Raw genomic sequence first — 11239 nt, 5'->3', positions numbered from 1 at the left:
CAATATTCTTATTAAAATTTAAAGAAAAAAAGTTAGTGTCTGAGTCAATTTATTTAAAACTTACTGATACTGAGGACTGGGTCTTGCAGTGTGTTAGACCCCCTGGCAATTGATCCAGGTTAATTCTCGTGTGAACCCACCACCAAGTAGATCCAGTGAGGAGGAGCAATATAAACTAAAGGGCACAATTCTAAAAGGGGTTTAGGAACAGAGAGATCTGGGGGTATATGTATACAAATCACTGAAGGTGCAGGGCAGGTTGAGAACGTGGTTAAAAATGCATATGGGATCCTGGGCTTTACAAACAGAGGCATAGAGTTCAAAAGCAAGGAAGTCATGATGAATCTTTATAAAACACTGATTTGGCTACAACTGGAGTATTCTGTCCAGTTCTGGGCACCGCACTTCAGGAAAGATGTGAAGGCCTTAGAGAGAATGCAGAAGGGATTTACTAGAATGATTCCAGGGATGAGGGACTTGAGTTATGTGGATAGACTGGAGAAGCTGGGGTTGTTCTCCATGGAACAGAGAAGGTTGAGAGGAGATTTGATAGGTATTCAAAATCATGAAGGGTCTAGACAGAGTAGAGAGAGACTTTCCCATTGTTGGAAGGGTCAAGAACCAGAGGACATAGATTTAAGGTGATTGGCAAAAGAAGCAAAGGTGACATGAGGAAAAACTTTACACAGCGAGTGGTTAGGATCTGGAATGCATTGCCTAAGGGCGTGGTGGAAGCAGATTCAATCGTGGCCTCCAAAAGGGAACAGGATAAGTACTTGAAAGGAAAATATTTGCAGGGCTACGGTGATAGGGCGGGGGAGTGGGACCAGCTGGATTGCTTTTGCATAGAGCCAGCATAGACTCGATGGGCCGAATGGCCTCCTTCTGTGCTGTAACCTTTATGATTCTATCAGACCATCAATATCTCCAGTCATTCACAATTGTATGGTGCAAAGGAAACTTGTCATGGACATGGAATCATAAAATTATGAGGCACAGAAGGCAGCCATTTGGCACATTTCACCTGTGCCGGTACTCTGAATTATCTCTTTAGTCCCATCCCCATACCCATTCATTTTTAATTTATCCAGTTCCCTTTTAAAATGTATTATAGGTCTGCTTTCATTATTGTTTCTGGTACAGTAATCCATTGCCTAACAACCCTCAGTATAATAATAAAATTCTAACCATTGCCTCCATCCTTTTGGTGGTAATCTTAAATTTCTGTTCTCTAGTTACTGACTCACTGATCAATGGAAATAGTTTTTCTCTATTTACCTTTTCAAACTCCCTTAGTTTTGAGCCTGATGTACCTCTTAACCTTTTCCCTTATGAACAATGATGGACAAGAAAAGGCCCCCCCTGGTCCATCCAGTCTGTCTCACAATATATACAGTCTCCACCTCACCTAAAACCATGTGATCTCCTGGAAGAAGCTTAAAAAAAACAGATTTGAAAACCCAGGCCAATTTTGGGGGAGAAAAATCTGGGAAATTCCTCTCTCACTCCTTTAAGCAATCTAAAGTAGTCCAGAAGATCATGCTGGCCCTGATAATTCTATGCAGTACCTATCTTTTGTATGAGGTGATGTCCGTTCCATCCAGAAACACGTCCAGGACTCGCTTGAAGAAATTCAGCAAATTGACGACCACCTCACCAGTTCTATTGAAAAGAACTTTATCCTTGGTGCCTTCTTAGTAAATCTCCCCTATACTTTCCATGATCTTGACAGCCTTCCTAAGGTAAGGTACCCCCAAAACTGGGCATGATATTCCAACTGTAGTGTAACTAATGTACTCTACGTCAGTATTTATAATCCTAGAATCCCATACACTTTTTAAAAACTTTTTTTTTACCTGCCTCTGAACTCCTCTTAAGTTGCTGGGGTTGTACTCTTTAGAAAGTTTTAATCTTTCTCCCAAAATGTATCGCTTCAAATTTCTCTACAATAAATTTCATCTAATCAGTCTAGTCTACTAATCTGTTGTTTACAGTCTTAAAATTAGTGAGTGTGGTTAACTGTTGTGAAAGTGTACAATACTGCAGCTGCTGGAAATCAAACAGAACACAAAATGCTGGAAACTGCAGATCAGTTGGTATCTGTGGAGAAAACAGTTAACATATTGGGTAAGGACCCTTCAGAACTGGAACATAAGTTCATTCAGAAAAAGAGGACGGGAATGCATTATTAAAAGAAAAACAAACTCGAGAGAAGTCATGATGTAGCAGTTTATCTTAGTCAAATAATGGACTACGATATTAATGAAACAGGTGGTGTAAGTTGAGGGTTTGAGAAAATGGGAGAGACGGAAACCTGGAGTTCAAGAATAAAATTGAAACAAGTTTGAAAATAAGGATATAGCTACAGTCTGAAATTGGTGTTCATACCAAAGGAGTGCAGAGTGCCTAGGAGAAAGAAGAGATATTCTTGAAGCTTAAGTTGAGCTTTGTTGGAACAGTGTTATAAGGCCAATGACTGCTTACAGAGTGAATGGAAAGCTGGGGGTGGTGGTAATAGTGATATGTTACAGGTTGCTCAAGGTTGCACTTGTTGATAAAACAGAAGTGTTCAGCAAAATGGTTACCTAACCTGCATTTTGCTTTCCCCAATGTGGATGAGACTGTACCGCGAACAATATTGCCATATACTAGGCTAGAGGAATGTGCATAACTTGCTGTCTTAACAGGAGTGGTGTTTGGAACCTAGGACATGGTGTGGTTTCCTCAATTGAGGAAAAAGAAGCATACTTCAGAAGCTGTGGTGCAGAAGGGAGAGTCATAAGGGCAGATTAGACAGAGATGGAGAAACTGGGAGAACCAGAAAGGAAGAGGGATATTCCAAGTCGTTGTGGGGGTCAGTGTGCTTGTCAGTGGAAAGCCTATTGCTGGAGACAAAAGTTGAGAAAGGGAAGGGAGGAGTCAGGGATGGACCCTGTGAAAATTGGAAGTGTTAATTAAAATTCTCAAGATCATAGCAAGAGCAAGTAGCAACATTTACGTAGTTATCAATATAACAGAAGAGGAGGTCTGAGAAGTACTGAGGGGGAAAGTATTCAACACACCTTACACAAAGACAGGTGTAGTTGGGACCCAGGTGGGTTCCCATAGCAACCTTATTTGGAAGAAGCGAGTGGTGTTTAAAAGAGTTGTTCAAAGTGAGAACAAGTTCAGCCAGGCAGAAGAAGGTGTTGGTGAATAAGAACTGGTTGGGCCACTGTTCAAGGAAGAAGCAGAGGGCCCGCAGTCTGTCCTGGTGAGGGATGGAGGCGTGACAAGACTACTCCCAAAGTGAAGAGAAAACAATTGGGGCCAGGGAATCTGAAATCATTAAAGTGGCAGCAAGCATCAGAGGAATCACGGATGTAGGTGGGTTGAGGTTGGATGTTGGTGGTGGGGGGGGAAGAGCATCAAGATGGGAGGAAATTTGTTTCTGCTTACTCCTGTCCCACTGAGCCATCAGTCTATTAGGCCAGTACTATTTGTGTATCTTGGGGAGGAGTTGGATGGGGCTGTGTGAGGTTGGGGAGGAGTTGGATGGGGCTGTGTGAGTTTGAGGAGGCGGTAGATGGGGCTGTGTGCGGTTGGGGAGGAGGTAGGCGGGGCTGTGTGCGGTTGGGGAGGAGGTAGGCGGGGCTGGGTGAGGTTGGGGAGGAGGTAGGCGGGGCTGTGTGAGGTTGGGGAGGCGGTAGGCGGGGCTGTGTGCGGTTGGGGAGGAGGTAGGCGGGGCTGGGTGAGGTTGGGGAGGAGGTAGGAGGGGCTGTGTGAGGTTGGGGAGGAGGTAGGCGGGGCTGGGTGAGGTTGGGGAGGAGGTAGGCGGGGCTGGGTGAGGTTGGGGAGGAGGTAGGCGGGGCTGGGTGAGGTTGGGGAGGAGGTAGGCGGGGCTGGGTGCGGTTGGGGAGGAGGTAGGCGGGGCTGGGTGAGGTTGGGGAGGAGGTAGGCGGGGCTGTGTGTGGTTGGGGAGGAGGTAGGCGGGGCTGGGTGAGGTTGGGGAGGAGGTAGGCGGGGCTGAGTGAGGTTGGGGAGGAGGTAGGCGGGGCTGAGTGCGGTTGGGGAGGAGGTAGGCGGGGCTGAGTGCGGTTGGGGAGGAGGTAGGCGGGGCTGAGTGAGGTTGGGGAGGAGGTAGGCGGGGCTGGGTGAGGTTGGGGAGGAGGTAGGCGGGGCTGGGTGAGGTTGGGGAGGAGGTAGGCGGGGCTGGGTGCGGTTGGGGAGGAGGTAGGCGGGGCTGGGTGAGGTTGGGGAGGAGGTAGGCGGGGCTGGGTGAGGTTGGGGAGGAGGTAGGCGGGGCTGGGTGCGGTTGGGGAGGAGGTAGGCGGGGCTGGGTGAGGTTGGGGAGGAGGTAGGCGGGGCTGGGTGCGGTTGGGGAGGAGGTAGGCGGGGCTGCCCGCGGTTGGGGAGGAGGTAGGCGGGGCTGAGTGAGGTTGGGGAGGAGGTAGGCGGGGCTGCCCGCGGTTGGGGAGGAGGTAGGCGGGGCTGCGTGCGGTTGGGGAGGAGGTAGGCGGGGCTGAGTGCGGTTGGGGAGGAGGTAGGCGGGGCTGAGTGAGGTTGGGGAGGAGGTAGGCGGGGCTGAGTGCGGTTGGGGAGGAGGTAGGCGGGGCTGAGTGAGGTTGGGGAGGAGGTAGGCGGGGCTGAGTGAGGTTGGGGAGGAGGTAGGCGGGGCTGGGTGCGGTTGGGGAGCTATGAGTTTGGAGGTAGTGCGTAGAAAATCTCCAGAAGAAATGGGATTGGTCGCAGACAGAAAAATAATGGCTAATGTTTGACCCCTGGTGGACACTGTTTACATGCTGCCAGTCCATTAAATCTTTATTTGTCTTTTAGCCAATTTCCTTTAGTACCTTGTGCCTTCATTTTGTCAACAAGCCACCTCTGTGGCACCTTACCAATTATTCTTTCAAAATCCATATACACAACATAGTGGTTGTTGGAGGCCAATCATCGCAGCCCCAGGACATTGCTGCAGGAGTTCCTCAGGGCAGTGTCCTGGGCCCAACCATCTTCAACTGCTTCATCAATGACCTTCCCTCCGTCAAAAGGTCAGAAAGGGGGACGTTCGTGATGATTGTACAGTGTTCAGTTCCATTCGCAACCCCTCAGATAATGAAGCAGTCCGTGCCCGCATGCAGCAAGACTTGGACAACATCCAGGCTTGGGCTGATAAGTGGCAAGTAACATTCGTGCTGGACAAGTGCCAGGCATTGACCATCTCCAACAAGAGAGAGTCTGAACACCTCCCCTTGACATTCAATTGTAAACAATTTTACAACACCAAGTTATAGTCCAGCAATTTTATTTTAAATTCACAAGCTTTCGGAGGCTTCCTCCTTCGTCAGGTGAACGATGTGAAGGACGAAGGAGGAAGCCTCCGAAAGCTTGTGAATTTAAAATAAAATTGCTGGACTATAACTTGGTGTTGTAAAATTGTTTACAATTGTCAACCCCAGTCCATCACCGGTGCATCTCCACATCTTGACATTCAATGGCATTACCATTGCTGAATCCCCCACCATCAACATCCTGGGGGTCACCATTGACCAGAAACTTAACTGGACCAGCTTCATAAATACTGTGGCTACAAGAGCAGGTCAGAGACTGGGCATTTTGCAGCAAGTACCTCACCTCCTGGCTCCCCAAAGCCTTTCCACCATCTACAAGGCACAAGTCAGGAGTGTGATGGAATTCTCTCCTCTTGCCTGGATGAGTGCAGCTCCAACAACACACAAGAAGCTTGACACCATCCAGGACAAAGCCGCCCACTTGATTGGCACCCTATCCACAATTTTAAACATTCACTCCCTCCACCACCGGCATACCGTGGCTGCAGTGTGTACCATCTACAAGATGTACTGCAGCAACTCCCAAACCTTTGACCTCTACCACCTAGAAGGACAAGGGCAGCAGGCGCATGGGAACACCACCACCTGCACGTTCCCCTCCAAGTCACACACCATCCTGACTTGGAAATATATCGTGTTCCTTCATCATCACTGTCAAAATCCCTGGAATTCCTTACCTAACAGCACTGTGGGAGTACCTTCATCACACGGACTGCAGCAGTTCAAGAAAGCAGCTCACCTCCACCTTAAGGGCAATTAGGGATGGGCAATAAATGATGATCTTGCCAGCAACGCCCACATCCCATGAACGAATTTTTTAACAAATGGTTGGGAGGAGGCTCGTGTGGAGCATAAATACCGACATAGACCAGTTGGGCAGAATGTACTGTAAATTCTGTGTAACTTCTGTGTTTTATTTATCAGTATCATCAAACAACTCTATTACATTTGTCAACATGACTTGCCTTTTACAAATCTGTCTAGATTTCTTTAATTGGTACTTAAAAAGGCACAGATTGGTATATTGGGTAGTTGGTGCATGGTGCATGGTGCACATGTTGAGTGCAATGTGCTGTTGTGGGGAGGGGTTAGGCTAATTTGGTGACAGTCTCTGGGATTTGGCTAGTTCATGAGGTAACGAGGATGCGACAAATGTGGTGATGGGTCTTGTAGGCTTGTGTTATCTTTGGAGAGCAATAGGAGAGGGTTTTTTGGTTTGTAGCTTCACTGACATTCTTGGGAGGTGATCTGGGTCTATGTAGGATGTGCCTTGGTTGGATTGGGATTCCAGGAATGGACTCCAGACTGCCTGGTATTTCTTGAGCTCCAGGTGGAATCCATACACCACCGTTCCTGACTGGCCCATGTGCGAGAGGCATGTTTTTATTGTGGAGTGTTGTGCTCTGCCACAGTAAGAGAATGCATCATCTTGCAGATAGCCAGAATCTGTTGTGCTGACCTCCATATTGCAGGGGAAGATTTTCTCCTAGTGGCTAGTCCCGTCAGGCTTAGGCTTGTTTCAGCAGGGATTATGAGGCCTGTTATCCTCCCAGTGCTGCTCTGAAAGGCTGAATGAAGGGACAGAGCCAGAACATGTGCAGTAGTGTACCCCTCTGGCTACAGCTCCTCCAGCATTCATCACTCAGGGAGGGATGGAATTTACGGAAGAGGTAAAGATGAAGCGAGCTCAATGTGTTATGTTAAGCATTCCCGTCAAGGCCTGTCAGACTGTTTATCAGCCTGCGAATCCTTCCACTACTTCAGACCATTCTCCAAGGGAAGAATGTGAAGATACAAAAAACAAACTACATTAGTTTAAACACTTCCCCCCACAGTACTAATTACTCTCCCAGAGGACATTGATCTCAGCCTGTTCAGGTAAATCGCACCTGTTCTGTAAAGGCTTTTCGTGCCTCAGGACTGGTCCCAATGTCACAGGAATCTGAACATATTCAATTCAGTGTCTTCAGCCACAGAGCCAGCTTTATTCACATGCTGACAGCCAGCGACTGTTTATGGGCACTGTTTTCTTGCATGATTTTATACTTGTATTGTGTGGCTTTTTTCCTGAAATATTTCTCCTGAATGTCACCAATGAATTGCACCAGATGTGCAATTCGTAGCAAAAAAAATCAAACACTTCTGTGATTTTGAGGAGGTTTGGAGCAGAAATGGCCTTGTTCCCAGTTTTAATGTTACTCCCTCACATGATGTATTGAAATTGAAATTTCCTGACCAAGCTGATTAATGCACTCCATCTGCTAATGTTGGAAAGATTGGACTGTTTGTTTTCGGAAGTTTGGGAACTGAAAGGGAAACAGTTGTGAGGGATTTAGATGAGCTTTTACTTTTTTTTTTAAGTACCTAGCTTCCAATGAGTATTTCCTTCTGACAGATCAGAAACATCCAGTGGTTTGTTTTGAAGCTTGGGAGCAGGAATCATCGTTTGTTCTATATGTAAAAGTATGAAGTTTGCAGAGAAGAGAATCCACGTTGATCTGTTTACCTTCACAGCATGAACTGAGATAGAAAAAGGAGACAAGAGTCTGGAGGGGCCTGTGTCCGATCACAGCCTGAGATCTCCAAAAGTCAAAGTGGCATCAGTCCAAATCTAGATGAGTTATTGAAACAAAAAGTAGGAATTTCCCATTTGGACTCGTTTTTGTTTTGTTTTCAGCGCAGATAGGTGCTCACTGATCACTGTTTTGTACTTTCACGCAGATTGCGAGATAAATAGGGACGAGGATGTCCCTATGCCCTCATCATAGGATCCTTTTATACTGGTGCTTGTTTTGTTCGAATTCCAGAAGAGGAATGCCCCGTGAAGGAGTGCTGCCTTATTTCAGCGTTATAATTGAAGATCCCCATTTTTCATGGGTCCACGACTCAGCCAGCAAGACGAGGGAGCCAGAGTTAGTCGGGCAAATCTCCCCGAATGCAAACTAAACAAGCACCAGTATAAATGCATAAGTTTAGCCGGTGAGAAACTGAAACTGCTGGAGTGAGAGTTGATTGTGAAGATTTGAACTGGCTCCAAAAAGGAATTGGATTGAGACTCCTTCCCCACCTTGGTTTTGGTTAATCCAGATTCAGGCTGCATTTACACTATCACTGCAGCATCCCACCCACCCTACAATTTTGTTAACGCCATCTAAAAGCAGCATTGACTCTCACCAAAATATTTGTCTTCACTACTCTCCCCAGAAGCCCATACCAAGCGTTGGCCTCTCTTTATGAAGAACGTCCTGACATCAAGCCTGAATCAGAGATTTGGGTGTCCCGGTACAAATAACACAAAATTTAGCATGCAGGTACAGCAGGCAATTAGGAAGGCAAATGGTATGTTGGCCTTTATTGTAAGGGGGTTGGAGTATAAGAGTAAGTAAGTCTTACTACAGTTGTACAGGATTTAGGTGAGACCTCACCTGGAGTACTGTGCACAGTTTTGATCTCTTTATCTAAGGAAGGATATACTTGCCTTAGAGGTGGTGCAGCGAAGGTTCACTAGATTAATTCCTGGGATGAGAGGGTTGTCCTATGAGGAGAGGTTTAGTAGAATGGGCCTTTACTCTCTGGAGTTTAGAAGAATGAGAAGTAATCTCATTGAAACATGTAAGATTCTGAGGGGGCATGACAGGATAGATGCTGAGAGGTTGTTTCCCCCGGCTGGAGAGTCTAGAACTAGAGGGCATAGTCGCAGGATAAGGGGTCGGCCATTTAAGACTGAGATGAGGAGAAATTTCTTCACTCAGAGAATTGTGAATCTTTGGAATTCTCTACCCCAGAGGGCTGTGGATGCTGAGTCGTTGAGTATATTCAAGGCTGAGATAGATAGATTTTTGGACTCTAGAGGAATCAAGGGATATGGGGATCGGGCAGGAAAGTGGAGTTGAGGTTAAAGATCAGCCATGATCTGATTGAATGGCGGAGCAGGCTCATGGGGCCATATGGCCTACTCCTGCTCCTATTTCTTACGTTCTTACGTTCTTATGTTCTTATGAATTTGCCTTTCACGAGTATGAAATTACACTCCTTCTGGCATTCAAATATTTACCTTGAGGTATTGGAACCAATTTACCTTAAGATATAAGAGCCCCACCTCTTCATTCTCTCCTTGTGATTGCTCTGGCATTGCCTTCTCTCTGGATAGAAAACACACTTGTCTTGTTACCTACTATACATGCAGTACATACACATAGCCCTCTCCCCCATCTATAGTAACTCCTTTTATAGCAAGGGTGCCTTTATGAAGAAGAGTAAATACAGTGCTCAACTTAAACGTTCATAAGGAGATCACCTACCTAGAAAGATGGCTGAAGCTGAAGCAGCCAAGATGATTGTTATAGGTGGATGTCACCATGCTTCTAGGAGACACTTAGGTTGGAGCAGCCTTCCCAGAAGTCATAGTTTGTGCACAAACTATTTGAACGTGTCATACTCAAACTGGCTCTATGCAAAGAAGTATCATGAAAACTGCTACTGGGCAACCTCAGACCATTTATTATGTAGTTAAGGATCGGCTGAGGCTGGGCTGTTTAATCACAGATGTTAAAGAGTAATTCGCCTAGAAACCAAAAACACATTGCAACACTGTGTGCATCATCCCTCAACAACAACAACTTGCATTTATATAACGCCTTTACATAGGAAAACATCCTAAGGAGTTTCACAGGAACGTAATCAGACATAAATTGTCACCGAGCCAAAGGTGGACATAGTAAAAGGGGTGATTAAAAGCTTGGTCAAAACAGATAGGTTTTAAGGAGAGTCTTAAAGGAAGAAAGAGGTGGAGAGGTTTAGGTAGGGAATTCCAGAGCTTAGGGCCTAGACAGCTGAAGACACAGCTAGCAATGATGGGACAAAGGGAGTGCGTAAGAGGCCAGAGTTGGAGGAATGCAGAGTTCTTGGAGGATTGTAAGGCTGAAGGAGGTTACAGAGATATGGAGGAGCGAGGCCATGGAGGGATTTGAACACGAGCATGAGAATTTTAAATTCGAGACATTGGTGGACCGGGAGCCAATGTAGGTCAGCGAACACAGGGGTAATAGGTGAGCAGGACTCAGTGCGGGTTAGGATAAAGGCAGAGTTTATAGAGGATGGAAGATGGGAGGCTGGCCAGGAGACCATTGGAATAGTTGAGTCTGGAGGTACCAAAGGCATGAATGAGGATTTCAGCAGCAGATGGGCTGAGGCAGGGTCAGAGACGGGCAATGTTAAGGAGGAGGACGTAGAGGGTCTTTGTGATGGAGAGTTTATGGGGGTCAGAAGCTCATTTCAGGGTCAAATAGGTTGCGAACGGTCAGATTCAGTCTGAGACAGTGGCCAGGACGGGAATGGAATCAGTGGCCATGGAGCAGAGTTTGTCGCAGCGGCTGAAGACAAGGGCTTTGGTCTTCCCAATATTTAATTGGAGGAAATTACGGCTCCTCGAGCACTGGATGCCAGACAGAAAGCTGAGGGAGAGAAGTGTCAGTGAGGTAGAGCTGGGTGTTGTCAGCTTACATGTGGAACCTGAGGTGATGTCTTCAGATGATGTAGCCACGGAGCAGCATGTTGATGCGAAACTCCCCTGAAAACAGGTCTCACCCTTAGACCCACTCAAAGTAGGAAGTACCCCTCTAGTTATCATATACACCCCACTAGGGCAGCTCTCCTGAGAGCAGCTGAAATATTCTACTGTCGTACGGAGTGATTCACTGGAAGCAGATGGCACATTGCACAGTGTAGACATTCCGAAGTCAATGCCCCAAGTCAGATACGGTTTTCTGCGGCACCCCCCTTACAAAGCAGATGGTACAGGACAGGGTGCGCGACTTTATATCGGGAAATGTTACTTTTAAGGTTAACAATGAAATATCAGAGCCATGAATCGCAGATGGCTGTGATGGAGGGTTTGGGTTGTTCCACTT

Source organism: Heptranchias perlo, chromosome 14 (assembly GCF_035084215.1).
Source record: "Heptranchias perlo isolate sHepPer1 chromosome 14, sHepPer1.hap1, whole genome shotgun sequence".
Taxonomy (NCBI): Eukaryota; Metazoa; Chordata; class Chondrichthyes; order Hexanchiformes; family Hexanchidae; genus Heptranchias; species Heptranchias perlo.
Note: the sequence above shows the minus strand (reverse complement) of the source record.